We start from the raw sequence: 20,220 nt of genomic DNA, 5'->3' as shown, positions 1-20,220 counted from the left end.
TCAGTTCTACACCAATCTGCCTCTCTCAATTTTCCACAAAAATGTTTGTGATTTCCTTGAGCCTCAAAATTTCTATATTTTTTTTTTCACCTCTGTTAAGATTTTATTTTGTTGCATTTGGAGTACTCTTTTGTGAGGATACCACATTGTTAATTCATGTTGTAGTAAACAACTTTTTATTTATGATAGGTATCCTATACTAACATGGGTTATGTATAGTATATCTTGATGCAAGAGATTTTTAATAATTTTCTTGAAATGGTATGCTATATGAAGTAATTTAACCAAAACATTTGGTCTTGAACAAGGTATGAAAATTTATGCTTGAAGCCTTTCTATTTGGACAGTCGTGGGGAAAGAAGTAAAGAAATTAGATGAAAGGGAGATACACAGCAACCTGGCTGAGGGACAGATTAGTTGTTGCACTGAGTACATTGAAGATACTGCCTCCTATGAGGCTGGAAATTGTTAAGAGGTCACACCAGGTATGTGATGAGATTACTTGCGTAAGGCTCATGTGAGAGCAGGAATGATGTAAACTCAAGGTACACTTGCAGTCCCTGCTAAGATGTAGCCTTTCTTTCGGCAAGTGTGAGCACTGGCTTAGAGAGAGATGGCATGAATTGTGAACATTATTTATATATGATATCATCACTGTTTTGTGATTTTAAATGGAAAAATCAGGTGAGCATAACTAGTATGTATACAGTGGACCCCCCGTATTCGCGTTCTCTAGATTCGCGGACTCACACATTTGCGGATTTCTCTCGGGAACGTTTCCCTGCATTATTCGCGGAAAATTCGCGCATTCGCGGTATTTTTCTATGATAAATATCCACAACTTCCTGGTTTTTTGATGAATTTCATCATAAAATGCACTTTTTGTGATAAAAATATTAAAAAAACCATGTAGGAAAATTTTTAGTGGGTTTTTCTTGAGTTTTAACCAACAAAATAGGCTGTTTTTAGCATATTTATAGGGGTTCCAAACATTCGCGGGTTCTAACTATTCACGGGGGGGTCTGGTACGCATCCCCCGCGAATACGGGGGGACCACTGCATATTATGTATATTGCTACATTTGTAGAGGAAACTTTTGCCAATTTCATCAGTTGGCCTCTTCAGCGGTAAGACAGTGACCAATTTGCTAGTCTCGACTGTGCCACAATGTTCCAGAGAATTGTTAATAGTCTATTGAACAACTCAAGAGTTACCTGAAATAATAATACTGGCAGTCCCCGGGTTGCGACGGTCTCGGCTTACGACGTTCCGAGGTTACGACGCTTTTCAATTATATGCATCAGACATTATTTCCAGGGTTACGACGCCTACAACACTCATCTGACAGATGAAATATGACACCAAAAATGCAAAAAAATCAATATTTGAAGTTTTTTTTTTGATGAAAAATGCCATAAGAATGCAGTTTACATAGTTTTCAATGCACCCAAAGGATTAAAAGTAAGGTTTTCTTAGGAATTTTTACGATGTTTTGGCTTACGACGGTTTTCGGCTATGACGCATCTCAAGAACGGAACCCCCGTCGTAACCCGGGGACTGCCTGTAATCCATTTTTTAAAGATTTTGTCCTAAATGTATTTTTTTTTCTATGTTTATTCAGGCTGAAGAAGCCAACTGATCAAGTTTGCGAAAGCTTCCTGTATAGTATAGTAATATTCTATATACATACTAATGTAGACTTTATTTTTCCATGATTTATGTTTTAAAATTTTTAAAAAAGGATTAAGCGGGGCTCGCCAAGATTTTTCTTCTCCTGCTTCAGGTACTGTAAATCCTTTGGGGATACCATGATACCATATTGATCTGGTGTATCACAAGTTCTTTGCAACTTATCTATTGACCATATGGTGGCACTGGGGCATATGGTATTTCCCTCAGTAACAGCCTCTTGACATCTTGTTCTTTAACTTGTAGTGACTTCGTTAGGTTTCTTGGCTATTATAGTCAAACTCAGCCTTTTTGGCCGATTAGGTATTGGTCTTGTTAACCCTGGATTTTCCACACCGTTGCCACTTCTCCCAAGGTAGGTACTTCCGCCCCACCTTTCTTTCTCTCTCTCTCTCTTTCTTGCTTTCAGCCTCTGACCACCATTCTTGATTTGCTTTGGAGCAAATCCTTTTAACTGTCCTTTTGCTTACTTTGGCTGTGTCCGCCGTAGGCCTTTTCATCTCAAAAGTACCGATTGATATTATAAATTATTTCCTTAGTCTGACTGTGGATGCGGGGGCAGCGGGAAGCGGGAGGTGTTTACATGGTGGGTACGTGACACGGAATGACCTTTTTGGGCTGAGGTGGCAACGGAGCACTAACCCAGCACAGAGGTGTTGTCAGATCTCAGGAAAACATTTTTAGTAACATTCATTTCCCCATCAAAAACTTAGTCATTCTTAAACATATGAAGTTTTATTATGAAACAGAGCAATTACCATATATTTAATTACTATAAAAAATATCAGACATATTTTTTCATCACTGTCGTGGCATATTTAGAGAACTGTGGCAACTGTGCGGCCAACGCCTCAGCGGCCAAAAAGGCTGAGTTTGACTATAGTATGTTTTAACTTTGAAATTCTGGAAAGATGGGTAACAGCAGTGTCACATGACAATTAACTCGAGGCAAATATTGATTTGTTTCAAGAAGTTCATCCTGTTAACCATACGTCTGTTGCATTACTTTTCCTTGCTTCTTGAGTCTGGCTAATTGCCCCTTTCAAAAATGGGATGTAGGGTTGCTAATGTATGTTGCTAAAACATTTATCTCTATTTCCTTTTCAAGCCCTCTGTTTTTTCTGTCATATTTAGGATATTGCTTATTCTGTATAGTAATGAAAAAAAAAATTATAGTATACTAGTCACTCTTACTCCTTGTAGAGTGGGTACAGCTTGCTACATTTTCGCAGCCTCTTGAGTTCTACTGCTGTCATCCCACCTAGCCCTCTAATTACTTGAATCTTTCTTTGGTCAAGTTTTCACCTCATAATAAGAACAATTATTTTTTTTTCACCTCATAATAAGAACAATTATTTTAGGAATTCAGTAAGTCTATAAAAATTACTTTACAGTTAAACCGTCATGATGAAATACTTTTGCTGTAATGAAGATGACACTTGTAACTTTACTAGGTCTGTGATATGCAGAAAGTTAGGAACCGTGGAAGACCATGGGCTTCTGATTTCTTTACTCTGAAGTTCAGATAGAAAAAGAACAAAATGTAAGAGGGGAGAGGACATATTCATGCCTATCCTATTCAGTGGAGCATGTAACGTTGATTATCAAGATTCAAGAATTTATGCTGGATATTGTGGCGCTCCCACTCAAGAAGTTACATCCTTTGGAGCAGGTTTTATTTCTTGTACAGACAAGGGAGCACCAAATTACCAGCACTGCCTTGTAGGTTCTATATTACTACCAATGAGCAGTTTCATTCTTTGTTCATAAATGTTGGTACATTGTTATCTTTTTTTAGCAGGACCACAGGTCTATAAAAGTAATATGTAAGTATAAAAAACTTTGGCTTGAAAGAAATTATCTTTCTTATTTGCAATGAAGAATGAATATGATCTCTCATATTTGGAATGAATGAATGAATATGAAATTTAGGCTAAAGACCAAGCAGCGGGACCAATGAGGCCATTCAGTGTTGAAAGGGATATTGAAGAGTAAAGTTTTAAAGATGTAACCAGAGGAAAACCTCACAGCTGGGCTTTGACATTAGTAGGAGAGGGTGGAAAGTAGGATGGAAGAAAGAGAACATCAGTGGAGGTAAAGTAAAGTGAATAAAAGGGGGTTGCACCTATGGGCTGAAGGGATGCTGCAAAGAACCTTCAGTAATGCCTACAGTGCATCTTGTAAGGTGCACTGATGGCACTATCCCCCTAGAGGTTCATCTTGGGAGTATTTTTGCTTTTGTTTTATGCTATGATGGGATTCAATTGTCAGCTCTCTTGCATGTTTTCTATGTCACTTTTCTTAGGTTGAAGATTACTGAGGTAGCATACTGAAACACAATTGGTTCTGTTGTATTTGTTGCAAAATGAATCTTATATATCAAACAATATATCCAGTTTTTTCCACCTGAAATAGGTACTATAGCTTACTTTACTTGATTTGTACAATATTGGAACCTTTTTGAGTGGCTGCACTTTTTATTTGCCCTAGTAATATGGTACAGTTATTTATGTGGTAATACCTTTTGCTATATGTTGAGAAACTAAAGATCCAGATCATGAAAATGGAGGTTCCTCTGTATATAGTATTCCCAGAACTTTCAAGATTTATGAATTCAGCAAAGAGGTTTATCTATTTGCAGTGTTGCATTATTATTCTTGTCATTAATCTGCTTATATGTATACTGTGTATACCTTAAGTACATGAAAGTATTTGAAGTTGAAAGAAACAGGATATAAGAAATAATATATTTATTAAACACATATACTTATTAAACACATTCTACAAAAGTGAAATATGTAAAGAAAATAAAAGCAGTCAAATAACCTAGTCTGAGGCCCAAATAGTGTGTTAAGAGTATTTTGATTCCCCAACATTCATGCCACATGATCTCTGTATCTTGACCATTGTTTACAGTAAGAAAATGCAATTGTATATAAAGTAACATCATGAATAAGGGTGAATTGGAATTACTGGAGTAAGGACACACATTAATATTCACAGTTCCTTATATTTGTTCATTGTTATGCCTGCTTCTTAGTACCTGAAAAGGGTACAATATTTATGTGGGAGGAGTAAATATACATGCATTTGTAGTGTTATGGTTGGTTGTTAGTCTACAGTTTAGATTTCTTTGAGGAAATGTGCTGCTCCTTCAAGATGTTTTGGCTTTTTTTTATTCCTGAATTTCCTGATTCTAAGCGGGAATTTGTGTTTTTAGTATCCCTGAACTGTGAATGTTTTATAAGGTATCAGGTTCATGAGTTTCTATACCGAAACCCTCCTACGTCCTTCAAGAGGCGTTCGTTCAGACTTAGCCAGTAAGTCCTTTATGTCTTATCTTTTAGAATTAGTGCAACTTTGAGTTCATCTTATTAAGTTTGGGTTAAACATTTCAGCATGGAGGAGTTGTAATGCTGTATCATCCCTGTACTGAACCACTCCTTGTCCAGAGGCTGAAAAGTGTGCTCGTTGGCTGCTTCCGAAAACATGTTATCACTCCCTATTCCAACTTGACTGTCGAGAGGGTGAGTAGATATTGGATTCACAGGGAAATAATTGATTGAATGGGCGAATCTTTTTTCTTTTTAATGTTAGAAAGAAGTCCTTTACACCTTACTATTTGGGATAAACCATGTGACTTGGAAGAGCCAGTCTATTACTTTCTTTGATAGCAATTGTTTTATTCTTCCAGCCACTGGCATTAGTAGCATGGGGATGCAGCATAGAAATGGCTACGATAGACGGAGGAAGGAAGTGAAAGCTTTCATCAAAAGAGAGCTCTGCATGGTCCAGAGGGGAATATGTCCAAAGATGGTAGTTTCAATCAGTACCTCATTGCCAAGGCTGAGTATCCCCCTGGATCTAACAACTCTGACAAGAACATCTGCCCAATGGACTAAGACTAGATTGAGAAGGTGCTATGGTTATGTATCCACCCTAGTATACCAGGTTAAACGGTTTTTTTGGGAACAAAACTGGGTTCTTTTATTGTCTTTTTTTCTAAAATTGTGTTCTTTTGTAGATTATCAAGCATAAAGATCTGAATTTATTATTAGAGATGTATAATTTATTAATTAGGGTCATTGTTATAACTGGGTTAATCAGGTAGTTTGTTATTGTGTAGTATAAAATTCCTACTTTTTATAACAGTGTGATTAGTGAGGTGCTGTGCATCCCAAGGTCACAAAAGGAAATATCTCATGGTAACTTGGATTAGGGCATAAGGCCGAGACTGTTGATTTTAAAATTCTATAGAATCTGAATTGCTGTTTCTAGTACACTAGGACTTTTTAAAACTTAGCTTCAGCTTTTGTAATTATATACTTTATTAAATAGGATATTTGTTGTAACTGGATTAATGAAGTAGTTTTTTTTTCTTTCTTCAGCCTATGTTGTAGAGCTTGCTTAGCTTAATTCATTGTCTATAAGACTTGTATTTCTCCAGTACTCAACAGTCTGGCAATTAGAATTCCTAAAGTACTCAGCATTTTGGCAACTAAAATTTCTCCAGTACTCAGCATTTTGGCAACTAAAATTGTTCTAGTTCTCAGCATTTTGGCAACTAAAATTGCTCTTGCACTCAGAATTTTGGCAACTAAAATTGCTCTTGCACTCAGCATTTTGGCAACTAAAATTGCTCTTGCACTCAGCATTTTGGCAACTAAAATTGCTCTTGCACTCAGCATTTTGGCAACTAAAATTGCTCTAGTACTCAGCATTTTGGCAACTAAATTGTTCTTGCACTCAGCATTTTGGCAACTAAAATTGCTCTAAACTCAGCATTTTGGCAACTAAAATTGCTCTAGTATTCAGCATTTTGGCGACTAGCAACACTTCTTTCAGAATGATAATTGAAACAAGGATTTTTGTGATGATTTACCAAAGACTCATTAATTGTTAATTTTATCTGAAGTCTATATACTTTTGTTGACAGTTATAGTTTTATTTGAAGTTTTTACAGCAGCTTTTTATTTTTATCTGAATATGATTAGATTGATGCAGAATTTCATATTCTTTTCCATTGTCCAGATCTACAATAAGTATTTCAGATATCCATTTGTATCAGTCAGTGTAGCATCTGTGGATAAATTTAAGATTTTAGTAAAGCAGAGGAAATGTACTTATAGCTGGAAGTTTCACAATTGTTCATTAATAATTTATCACCATATGTAGTAAATGCCTGGCATAATAGTTGATTAGAATGTTGCATTTGTGGAATAAGATTTTTTCAGTACCACTTTGCAGTATGTAGCCGACATCTGTGTATTTTCATCATCGAAAGACAATCTTCTTTTTTAGGTTTTTTGCGGTGCAATCTCATGTAGCTTCAAGGTAGCCTTTGCACTGTGATTTATGACTCATAACTTTTTATCTCAATACTTAGAGCAAGGCTGGATGTATTTCAAGTCATCTTTGGAAAGCGATACCTCAAGGAATATGAAGGGCAAGTTTTAATGATGAGGTTATCGCAAGAGAAAGTATAGGAAACTTTTTATAAAGTACTTTAGGTTTAATGTTCAGTTCCTTCTGTCAAGTAAATTATGTTGATGCCTTGATAGTTAACAGTTCTGAGAGTAATTTTTGTTTTATCTTAAAAGCATTTTATTTAAGGGATTGCAAGAAAATTCAACAGGGGTCTTCATTTGCTTTTTAACAATCTGTATATTATTATGCCTTCATGTTAGGTATAGTTTTTATTAGATGTCTGTTAACTCTGATGTAATTCATATTTTTCCCCTCACATCAGAACTTCCCATTTTGAAATGGAACTTTTAACACTAATTACGCTTGTAAAATGAAAATGTTTAGTAAAAGTATGTTGATGGTGGTGATTCATGAATCAGAAGTCTTTTATGCATTACGTAGTATGTATACAGTATTGAAGTACAGTACTAAATCTTAACTTTTATGGTCTTTCAACGTGTGTACCTTTCAACTTTTCACCTTTTTAGATGGTACTTCAGTTATAAGTAGACTCTAAGCTTTGTCAAAACTGTAGTCATACATGTCATCAGAGGTTTCATGAACATAGTGTATGTACTAGAGAGGTAATTCTAGTAATTTTATATTTCTCAGTGTATGTACTAGAGAGAGAATTCTAGTAATTTTATATTTCTCAATATGGCTAGTAAGTTTAATAAATAAGTAATTCCGTTATGTGATACATGACTGACTAAATTTTCAAAGTGAACTCCTTTCCATAGCTAGTTTAATTTAAAAGAATTAAGTGACGATCGTCAATGGATGAACAGTGGAGTATTTTTAAACTAGATCAGAAAGTTACTCTACAAAATCTCTGTGGTAATCTTGGTTAGTGATCGATATCTCGTAGCTACAGTAGTTTTAATTAAAAGGAAGAATTACAATCATTGGATTAACTGAATGAATTATCAATTGATTAACCATCACAAGGTTAATACGAAATCTGTTGTAATCAGTAAATGTTGCTTTTATTGGTAGCCAAGCTAATAAAGTTTGATTCTGTAACTGAAAACTTTCAGATACATTTCAGTCAACCTTTTATGCAAGTTATGTTACATTTTACATGGGAATTTTACATGGGAATATTATGTTGAAAATTGTCACATGAATGTAGACGTTTTCATTCAGTTAAGGAAAGAACACTTGAAGGCCAATTGAAATATGCTTTTTTCTCCCTCTTAAATTTATAGCAATATGCATTGGCAATGATGGCAAATGGCTTTGTCATTTGCAGTTTGGGCTTAGTTAACTCGCCTGTGGGTTTTTTATGGCTGGTGTTCACCAGGCTTCAGGCAAGATTACTTGTTTTCTGAACTGCTAAGTATCTGGTGATCGAGTGACCCAGTCCAACAGATATTTGAGACTGATTTCTCTCCAAAGTTTCTAAAGCTGGAGATGGCAAGTACAGTCCCTCAAAGGTTTTCTGAAAGTGTAAGTTATTAAATGTTAGTGGTTTTATGTACTGTATGATGCAGATGCTACCCCTATTCAACAAATTTACAATTTAACTAGTTATGTATTTTAGTATTTGCTGTTCAGAAAAAAGTCAAGTCTGTTGTAGCCCCCAGATGACACTGAATTCCTTTGCCTGGATTTATCCTTGGAAGACTCGCAAGCCCTACTTCAGTATCATAAATTATTTGGGATGAAAATCACATTTAAAACTTTTCTCTTGCAAAAAAAGATGGCTTGCAAAAAAAGATGGAAATGAAGTGATGTTTTTATCTTTCTAATACCATCTGTACATTTTTCCTCTGATAATTAGGCATGCACAAAATTGTGGCTTTAATGCCTTAGTCTAGCTTCAAAATGAGTGGTTATTTATAAATAATTTCCTTGTATACATGGAATGTTGAGGTGAAGGATAAATCATTATCCCGTGAAATGCTGATAGCAATGTTAAATTTTCTTAAAATACACTTTATTGAAAGTTCTAGCAGGAAAAGTGATCAAATCTGATTTACCAATGACCCATTATTATTTTCACTTTATTCACAACTAGTCTAGGTTTGATCTTGGGAATGGAATAAAAGTGGAGAGCTCTTATTTGAAGAGTATAAATGGAATATTTCAAGGCATAGGATTCTGCATGGAGCAACCTTGTTTGCGGCTCAAAAGCAACATCAAGGTAATGCTTATATTGGTCTGATGTGTATAATTGTTTATTACAACACTATTATTTATATTATATTGCCTCACTGCCATGACATGAAGCCCAATTAGCCAGTTTGTACCAGGTAAGCTCCAGATACCCTCACTGTGCATGCACAGTACTTCGATGACACTTCAGCTACCCTTAATTCTTATGCAATACTACAGGGAGTGAACACACTGATGTACTACATCCCCAGAATTTAGCTTGTAAGTGTTCAAGTCTTTTGCACTTTTTTCTCTCATTTTTTTTTTTGTTTGGGGAATTTTCATTGATTTCACTTAATTTTTGGATAGTTCCTTAGTATTATGTGCTAGGATGCCTATGTTTCACTTGCCCTTCTTGCTATTAACATTTGGTTTATTTTTTGAGGGAGGGGAGGAATATTTCACAATGTTCTGCAATTTTTTTTGTTTTTTTAACTTAGTGAAGGGATTTTTCATCTATTGAGAGTACAGTTCTAGTAATAATATTTTATATAACCCATTGTTTTTACAGTAACCAGCTGCCTTTAGTAGGACTGAAGTGCATAATGGTTTTTCTCCTTTTTCCATTTTCATGGAGTTGGTGTTTACCATTATTTGTTTACAAGTGCATTTTGCCTGTGTTGTTTATTATGCTACTGTGCTTAAAGGGTTGCCTTGGAAGGATTGTAATGTATTTTTTCTTGACTAATTAGGGACAGGACAAGTCTTACCAGGGACTCCCACCTTAAGAGTGTTGTAAGGGGTCAGTGTCTGCTTCAACAAATATGCCAAGTCTGTAAGATTGGTTGGTGAATCATATAAGTTCCTGTTTACCCAGAAAAGATCTTAAGGGATGTTCGAAGACTTGAAGGGGCCACCTCACTTGACTCTTTAGCTCGTGGGCATGTTACAGTGTGTCCCACTTCACTGAAGAATTTAATCTCATCAAATGCCTCTTTCTGTTTTAATGTGCTGACTGCAGATATGAAACTGGAGTGCTCTCTGGCCCTTCTACTTCTGTGGTGCTCTTGTCGGCAGAGAACTTCACTGAAGATTCTGAACTTTGATGATTTGCCAGTGATTTCAAATTGTTTTCATATAATTTCCCTTCTTTGCTCTGGAATTTGTCTTGGTTACTTGCCCACAGCTGATCCCTTATGCTGGATTCTTGCCCAGGATGGATCTGCTGCAGTCTGTTTTAACTCCCTATATGGATGGGCTTAAACAGTGTTCTGCTCTGGAGAGTAAGATTCACAAATGTGCTTTGCCAGTCATCAAATCTTTAATGGTGGGCTGTTTCTGCTTCTGGCAATCTACATTTTTCCTTCCATGGTGCTTTTGATGTCACCTGTGGTTCTCATCCTAGCTCCTTTCCACTGCCAGATGAAGCAGTAATGATTATTCCCCTGTCTAACGGTTCTTCAATTGGGCCTCTGACTTTTGCTGCTACAATTAAGTTCCTGCTTTGTGAAAGCTCTTTCAGTTGAGCCCATGCCTTGTGTTGCGAGTAGTTCTGCTTTTTTGCAGCTTGAGAACATTCCTCTTGTCATAATGATAACCATTGCTGAAATGAATCTTTCTCCTTGTGGGTTTCGAAGCATTTGAGGGTTTATTCAGTTTTATAATAAAAAAAAAATCTTCATTACAAAGACATCTCAAATCACCCACTCCCACTGAAATAATGTGGAAACATTACTTTGACAATGCAGACAAATAGAAAATGCAAGATTATGCATTTTCTAACTAATTTTCAGCTCATATTTTCACTGCTAAACCAGACTGCAAATGCAATTTTTGTTTTCATTTTTGCCTCTGGTCCTGCTCTTCCTGTTGTTAAAGATAGTTTGCATGCAGACCATGAGCAAGGATTTTCCTAAAACAAAAAAATATGCCATAGGCATAATTCTGGTTCTCATTACTTAGGTGGACAGGAAGTTGCTATCTTTTGCATCTTGAAAGGCTTCTGTGCCTTCAAAGACAACTGTTACTACTTCAGGTCCTTTGATCTGTCACGACCCCTCTTGGATTCCTCAAGACGACCAGGTTTGACTGCACAACTAGGTACAGGCAGTCCCCGGGTTACGACGGGGGTTCCGTTCTTGAGACGCATTGTAACCCGAAAATCGTCGTAAGCCGGAACATCACCAAAAATCCTAAGAAAACCTTACTTTTAATGGTTTGGGTACATTCAAAACTATGTAAACTGCATTCTTATTGCATTTTGCATAAAAAAAAACTTTAAATATTGATTATTTTGCATATTTGGTGTCATATTTCTTCTGCCAGATGAACGCTGTAGGCGTCGTAACCCTGGAAATAATTTCTGATGAATATAATTGAAAAGCGCCTTAACCTCAGAACATTGTAAGCCAAACCCGTCGTAACCCGGGGACTGCCTGTTAATTGGGAATTCTGACAAAAATCCCATTGTAAAACTGCATGCGATTCAGGATGATTGGTCCTTTGTGAAGTGCAACTCTCAGGTCTGGAGGTTAACTGCAGTCTGACATCTAGGTCTCTTCTGCAAAGCTTAAAACATTCCCCTTGCAAAATCTATTACTAATATTTTCCAGCATGTAATGCAGGGTTAACAGACTGTGGTTGCGTTCATATGCAAAAGGGCTCCCCATCACTTTTCATTACCTGACTAATGCCTTTAGAAATTTTTAGGATCCATGGGTTCTCAGGTGCATCTTTCATCCTTTTTAATATCATTGCTAAGAATGCCTCAGCTTCTTTTTATCCTAATCTGGTTAAGTTATGATTGTAGAAATGAATAACATTAAGAGGTATTAAGGGAGAACTTCGCTTTTAGAAGTGACTGGTTCCTCCATGGTGCCACTGTCTTGCTGGCTGATGGCACTCCTTTGCAAGAGGATATTATGATAGTCTGTTGTCGTTTTCCTCTTCTTTCGACCGGCCTCTATTCTGCACATGTTTATACTAGCTCATTAACATGATACTGAAGAAGAATGTGGCTTATAAGGACCTCTGGAATTCTGTCTGTTGCAGAACTTCAAGAGTTGCAAACTCAGGATCTGTTAGACATTTACCTTTCCTGAAGTAGTGAGATTAGATAAACTGACAACTATGGGGGCCCTTGGGGAAGTACAATCTGCCTCTTTCTCTTCTAGACTACGTATCGTAGCATCCAAATAGGCATACATGCACTGCAGAAGGTTGTGCAACTGTCTGAGGACAGGTTTTCCTGCCACACAGTTACCATACAGAGGTCAATAGTCTCGCTTGAGGATGAAGACCTGCTAAACAGTTAATGGACACTTAGTGTTGCTGGAGAAGTTGGTTACCACAATTTCTGGATTCAGTCTTTGCAGCTGCAGCATGCGAGTTATAGGAAAGCTACCTTAATGTCAGACAGTTTCCAGGTATCTAAAAGAAGGTTCTGCAGTAGCTTCCATGATGTGGCAAGTGGAGAATCCATTGTGTGGAGTTCCTCTTGTACCAATTATATCAGTCAAGGGCTGAGTAACCCTTGTGCTGGTCTTCAGGACAAGGTTCGTTGGTTGTCTGTGGAATGGTAGAGACAAACTTTCAAGAATTAAGGACAGTCTTCTTCAGCCTCCTCCATGACATACTTGTCAGGATAATGTCCGACAATATCACTAGTGTCTTGTTACCTACAAAACCGAAGGGTCCCCATTTGGCAGTGGGATCTTTTCTTGAGCAGAAGAGCACTGTGTCTGCAAGGTCCAAGATTTGAGCTGGATGTCCAAAATGTTGCTTAAACCCTCAGGATTAACTTTGATACGTCCGTCTGAGTGGGTGTGCTCTCTCTGGACATGCAGGGCTAATTGGCAAATGTAGTGCGCTCCATTTGTTGTACCTGTTCATAACTTCACTCAGCACTCAGCTCTGGTCCATTTGCATAGCAAAAGACCCAGCAGCTTGGGCAACATATCTTGCTACAAAGTTTGGGATGGTTAAGAAATCAATGCCTTTCCATCTCCCACCAACATGGGCCATCATCAAGTCTTAAATCTCGAAGAAAACATCTCCCTTCAGCTTGCGCAGTTGATAATAAGGCTTACGTTGATGTTTCACCAGAGAATTTAGGTATATTGGCTGACAAATACGGATTATGCTATTTGTGCAAGATTTTATCTACAATGGTTACTCTCAAGCTGATGGATATTTTCTTGTTGGGGTCAACTCTCTGGCAAGCCATATTCTTTCAGCAGGGAGGTATTTTACATCATCCTCCTCTAATCCTGACAATCCTCGTGATATTCCTCATTTTGCAAGCACAGTAGAAGCATGGCTATTCCAGGGTATCTATATTTGCTATGTATGTTGCTGGTGAATGCCTGGCTATGACTCTTCTTATTTGCATCTTATTTGCAGTTTTATGTTAACATATCAAGTGTACTAACTGATAATACAACCTATATTCTTACCTGCCAATCTGGGTCCCTTTTGGGATGGGAGATTGCACACTTATCAACCCCTACATCCATTATATAGCCACCTTGAATTATTAGTACTTCCTCCTCAATTGCAATTCAGGCAATATAAGATTAAAATGGTTTCAGTGGGCTAACTATGATATTTATAATCCAAAACATTCAATACAAACCAACAGATTATAGGAATGTCCTCTTCCCTTCACAATGCCAGAGTAAGGAACAATGGAAGCACCATAGGTTGATTGGTCTTGTCTTGTCTTGCACAGTGAGGACAACTGGACTTTGTTGCAGAGTACTGTAAAAACAATATTTTTTTTATTACAGGTTTATGAAAAATAAGTTTTGCATTAAAAACAAATGTACTGATGGCTTCTACTTCAGTTATTAGTTTATTTAAAACACACCCTCTTGACTACCATGGCAGCTAATTGACTAAGAATTAAGGGGCTGTTACACTAGCGAAATTTCCGCTGACTTTTGAATTTGATGTCGAACTTTTCATGTTTTGACGACGACTTTCTGGTGTCATCGTCACGAATTTTGAAAACGGTACCGATCGAACACAACCCATCGCTACCGTCGACTTTATTGTTTGTTTAGATCTCAGAGAACGCGCATTTCAAGTCGTCAAATGCAAGATGGAGTTCTTGGTACAGTGGACAAGATTGCCAGAACAGTTTTTGCTCAGAGATATGGGGGAGAGATGATGCTTATGGGACCATAAGCATGATAGTTTTATGAAAAAGGGTCTTAAATGAAAAAATTACCAAGAGATCACCATGTGATTAGGGAAAATTTTCCTGAACTTGCTGATCTTTATACAGATAAGCATGCTATATCGTGAATATCAGATTGTTATATAGCCTAGGTCTGCTCTCAGTTATTTATTATTATTATTTTTTTTTTTGCATTAGCAAATATAAATAAAAATCTTTAAAATTTTTGCAGTGTTTCTCTAGGTTAATTTATAATAGTCTAACTGTGGTTGTGTAAACAAGGTTACGAATAGCTTATCTAGGCTAGCCCTAGCTTATTTTTTTAAATAAAACTTTTCACGTCTTTTTAACCAGGACCAAACCCAGACTTTTTTTTAAAATTCTATGCAGCATCATTAAACACATGCAAGCACGACCTACTAGTTGCTTTGTTATAAAGCATAGTTGTTTTATCATTCCGGGAAGTCACAGCTCAGATGGTTTGTTTACGTTTTGACGACGACAACCACGGTATGAAGAAGAACGTGTGACAACCAGAGTACGGAATGATGTCGACTTCTTTGGAAAGTCGACGACAAACTCAGAAAAAGTCAACGGAAATTTCGCTAGTGTGACAGCGCCTTTAGCCTTATCAGGATCCTAATAATTCCTGAAAATCTACTAAAAATATATACAATTAAAGAAATAAAAGTTAAACCTAATATTGCATAAATGAGCAATTTGAAATTGAAGGAATCATACAAAACGACTCTATTAAATTAAAAACTATACACTGCATACATTTCTTTCTCATGAAGTATCTTAAATCATGGGACTTACAGTAAACTGCTAGCAAGCATACAATTACAATTAAATTTTGTTAATTATTTTTGAAAGTAAGCATGATGGCATATATTATTTACTGTATTAAAGTATACCTAATGTCACTTTTGTTTCCCAGTATTCTGAACTGGAGATTATTCAAATAATTTCAGCACCAACCAAGGCTTCTTTGTAGGATGTAGCTTCTTGAAAGTTCACAGTATACTTAACAATTACGCCACTTCTTGTAGCAGCTGTATCCAAGGTTTCAAGAAGGCTAATATGAGGACCTTGTGACCAATAGAGGGAATATTGCAAGGTATGGGCTGATAGCCTAATTGAAACCTTGGATACAGCTGCTACAACAACTGGCATAATTGATACATACAGTGGAACCTCTACATACGAAAGTCCCTACGTATGAAAAATTCAGGTTACGAAAGCAAAGACAAAGATTTTTTTGCTTCTGTATACGAAAATAATTCAGGTTGCGAAAGGGTAAAGTCTGAGATTCGCCTGGGCCGCGGAGAACAATTTTAAAACTAGCGCGCTGCCAACTCAGTAGACTCGCCACCATCCTCCCGCTCTCCCATTGGTTCCTGATGCTAGTCACCAGCGTAAGATCCTGCTCTCCTATTGGGCAGCATCTGTCCCATCATGCCTCTTTGTAAAGTCATTCCTTGACCACTTTTTGCGGCAGCATTATCGTAAACACCTGAAATTCGTTCGTTCACATATATTTCGTTTGTTAACGTAAATTCGTGTTAGTGATTTTGCTTTCGTTGTACTGTAAGTTACTTTACCGTGTTTTGTGTGAATTTAATTACTTACGTTATTAGCCATGGGTCCCAAGAATGTTGTTGAAGTTCATGGAAAGAAGAGGATGCTTTCTATGGAGAACGAAGATGGAGATAATCAAGAAGTGTTAATGTTTTCTGCCATTTGGTAATGTTTCGTATAGTTTAGTGTTAATGTTTTCTGCCATTTTTTAATGTTTTGTAATGTTTTTCTGCCATTTGTCCTCCTCCTCTGTCGTCACTTTCGGACATCGCCTTACTCGAAAGGTAAGGTTCCACATTTTACTACATACTTACGTACATGTATGTACAGTATTTCTTGTACCTGTACACTAATACACTTTATTTACAGGTACAGTCATGGTTACGTTAGGTATTGAATGGTCCAAATTGTTGTATTTCATTGTTTATTGGTCAATTTAGCTTTATAATAAAATTTACTGTGGTGTTTTTGTAGGGCTTGGAACGAATTAGGCAATTTACATGTAAAACATACGTAGTTCTAGATACGAAAAAAATCAGGTTACGAAGGCCACTTCGGAACAGATTGATTTCGTTAACCTGAGGCACTACTGTATTGTGAACTTTGTATAAGCTACATTCTAAAAAGTAGCTTTTGTTGGTGCTAAAATTATTTGAACAATCTCCAGTTCAGAATAGTATTGGGAAACAAAGAGTGTACATTATTAGATAATATACAGTAAATAATATATGCCATCATGCTGACTTTCCAAAATAATTATAATTTTAAGTTATTTTAACCTATACAGTAAGTCCTCGGGTTACGCCGGTCTCGACTTACGATGTTTCGTGGTTACGAACGCGCCCCCATAAAAATAAAAAATAATATATTTTGCGTCGTTCCGTCTTACGCGGTTTAGCGTCGTAAGCAACGTAAACAAACGCAAACTAGTTCCAGGGCGCACGGCGGAAGAATACGCTTTGTGGGGGAGAGGAAACGGCGTCGCTTCGCTACGCTCAATCCTCGCCACCCATACGCCATTTTGGTTGTTTACACTGCCTCTCTCTCCCTCGTGTTGTATCGTTTTGTAACTTTTTGCTCTTTGTTATGGCTCCCAAGCGCAAGGCGGACTCTTCTGATGGTAGTGCATCGAAGAAAAGAAAGGCCATCACCATGGAAATTAAGTGGACATTATAAAGCGATCTGAGAAGGGAGAAACGCCAACAAACATTGGCCGCCTCGCTTGGCCTTAGCCGTTCGACTGTTGCTACCATTATCAAAGGATAAAGAGCGCATCGTTGAACATGTGAAAGGATCTGCTCCTATGAAAGCGACAGTAATACTAAGCAGCGTAGTGGTCTAATAATTGAAATGGAAAGGTTATTGGTGCAACTTCGGAGGTTCTTTTTTCTCTTCACCTAACCTCCCCCAGTCTCTCCAGCACTCAGCTCCTCTCCAGTGTGCAAGCCAATCAAATTAATAAAGGTAAGGAATTGTTCTCTCGTTGTTATTGATAGGTATTTACATTAAATCATGTGGTATTTTTCAATGTTCCGACTTACGCTGAAAATCGTGTTACGACGCATCTTAAGAACGGATCAACGTCGTAACTCGAGGACCCCCTGTATTGCAAGATATTTTTTCCAAAAGCTATGGTATCCTCTTTGGTTGAAGTTGCTATGACCCTTACTATATTGCTAAAGACTGAAGCTTAAAGCAATGCTCAACATGCTCCGATGTTCCTGACTACCCATCCAAGTTCTGTGCTGGCCATTTACAATGTTGCCAGACTAAACTACTCCGAGTAGTTGTCGTCTCTAGTTTTTAAAGTACCACTATAAAATTTCATTTCAGAATCTGTACATGGAAAGATAACATCGATGAAGTTTTTATACACAAATAGTGCAAAATGGACATATAAATTTATTCAGAACCTATACTGAATAATCTTGTTGTCAAGCTTACTGTACAATTGTGGTTCAATTAAATCTGCGATTCATTACTCTATTACTTGAAAGGTAGCTCAAATACTTAACCATCCCTTGCACCATCAATAGCTTCAAGGAACGATACTCTCGGGCCATCATCCATCCATCCCAACACTGACAATCCTGATGATGTGAAACTGTTATATGATATATGAGTCTGGCTAATATTAAGACCTATTACAGTATAGTAGTAAATAGAAATTGCAAAAAGACTTACTAAATTATACAAAAATGACTTAAACCCATCATCAACAGCTGTTACATAATTTTCAAAATGGTCGTCAAGCAACTAATCATAAAAAGTGGGCCTGTATAAAATGGCATATCATAAAAAGCTGTAAGGCAAAAATTAAAGAATACTTAACATTCTGCCTCTAATGCAATAACACTCGATACCTGACAACTGCTGAAGCAACCTAATTTTAAATACTACATACTTGCATACAGTTGTAAATATGCAGCATAACATATGCATTCTACTCGTTGCAAACCATTATGGATATCAACAACACATGAAACAGTGCACTAGAAAACTTGCTTGATCCCCATTTAGCCTACTTTTACTTTCATCTTCTGCCTATAAGAAGCTTGTTTAAATCAGCTGATGAGATGAGGATGGGAATCTTGAAACACTGTAGTAGTCAATTCCATGCTGAAATATCCTAACCAAGCAGAATGGTCCCTAATCTGACACTAACCAAAGCAGCCTGATCCCTAATCTGACCAGCCAAAGCAGAATGAGCCCCAATCTGATTGGCTAAAGCACAATGCCCCCCTTATCTGAATGGCCAAAATGTGTGGTTATCAAGTTTGGGTATGAGCCTTTCAAATAAGAGATATCAGTAGCAATACATTCCAGTAGTGTAAAGCTCCCTTTAACTTCAAAACTTACATTTAAATGCTGTATTATAAATTACAAAAAAATATTTCTTTCATTAAATAAAAAATGAAAGTATGCAACCTTTTTAATAAAATGAAAAAGTAAATTTAATGCATATGTGAAATCCACTATCAAATGTTTACCATTTCGATTGTACAAAGAAACTTATTGCTTAAGAAATTTACACATACCATCTGTTGACGATGATACTTATGAAGTTATGTACTCCGTTTCACTGATCAAAGACAAAAAATTTAGTGTAGTTTCACTAGGCAGTCAGTCATTCATTGCATTGACCATACTCTGAGTTGCTTTCGTGACAGAGTGAGTAGTTGTTTTCTGGGCTCAGCCGTGTCGCTCCGTGAAATGTGTCCTCTTTAGCACTATTTCTAGTAAAATATTGCCCTTTTTTCACCATGATCAACTCCTGAATAACCCCTGAAATGAAGGCCATCAATTAAGAAACTGTATGTATAAATAATCACCAAGCTTTTACAAAATAACACTTTAAAAGTTCTAATGGCACGCTTGCCTTGTTTAAAAAATTTAACACTTTGTTGCATTCCTACATGGAACATGTTGTACTGATGAAAAACTCGCATAATGATCTGGTAGTATACTAACATAAAATACCTTGAACTGTAGTTAAGGTTTAAACAAATACAAATTGAAATGTAGTAATTATGTAATAGTTACTACTTACATACATGAAAGAAGGTAAGTTATTGCAAAGTATGTTTCAAAAAGCTAAATTACAATATGAATTTCCAACAAAACTACAATAATGTAAAAGATAAATGACAATACACTAGCACTTGAATGTTCATCTTTGAACCGCTATATCATGGACTAAGATATTTTCTTTACTTAAGGTAGACAGGATGAGCAATTGGTACCTCTTTAAAAAAAATCAAGAGTTTTAAGCAAATTATGTAAGAGTCTGATGAAATAGCTGAGAGGAAAGTATCCTGAAGGCTGCCCGGTAAAGAGGAAGATTTCCATATACTATAATGAATATAGGATGATGTGCAACCTTGCTTGTATGAATGAGGATACAAATGTCGGGTGAGAGCAGGGTTGCTAATGTATGTAGCCAAAATGCCCCAAGTTATTATCCAGATACATGGACTCTTGATCATTTTATACCAGAACCTCTTGAGTATTTAAAAGTACACTACAGATATGATTCCAAATAGCTATGACATCCTGCAGTAAAAATCTACGGGTGGGTTTATTGTCAAGGGCAAGTTTTATGCTACGGGAGTTTCATAATGCTGAAGGTGAACACAAAATTCACACTACAAAAGCCTGGGTGGTGAATAAAAATAACATTAACTGTCAAGCTATGTTATCTACGTAAC

At 36.7% G+C, this 20,220-nt stretch overlaps 2 long non-coding RNA genes and 1 pseudogene across 3 annotated transcripts in view; 2 read left to right on the top strand and 1 right to left on the bottom strand.

Annotated features, from left to right (window-relative positions):
* LOC135223469 (uncharacterized) overlaps positions 1–5,636 on the top strand; it is a 34,132-nt pseudogene extending 28,496 nt beyond the window's left edge.
* Positions 1–20,220, top strand: part of LOC135223471 (uncharacterized) — a 331,546-nt gene that overhangs the window by 299,352 nt on the left and 11,974 nt on the right. The gene's annotated exons all lie outside the window — the stretch shown is intronic.
* Positions 8,257–19,293, bottom strand: LOC135223468 (uncharacterized). The gene is made up of 3 exons (XR_010316507.1): positions 19,051–19,293; positions 13,886–14,010; positions 8,257–8,596 (listed from the first exon to the last, which is right to left on the bottom strand). It is a non-coding gene; the product is annotated as an uncharacterized LOC135223468 (long non-coding RNA).

Source organism: Macrobrachium nipponense, chromosome 10 (assembly GCF_015104395.2).
Source record: "Macrobrachium nipponense isolate FS-2020 chromosome 10, ASM1510439v2, whole genome shotgun sequence".
Taxonomy (NCBI): domain Eukaryota; kingdom Metazoa; phylum Arthropoda; class Malacostraca; order Decapoda; family Palaemonidae; genus Macrobrachium; species Macrobrachium nipponense.
The sequence above is the reverse complement of the archived record's forward strand: the minus strand, read 5'-3'. Positions and strand labels throughout refer to the sequence as shown.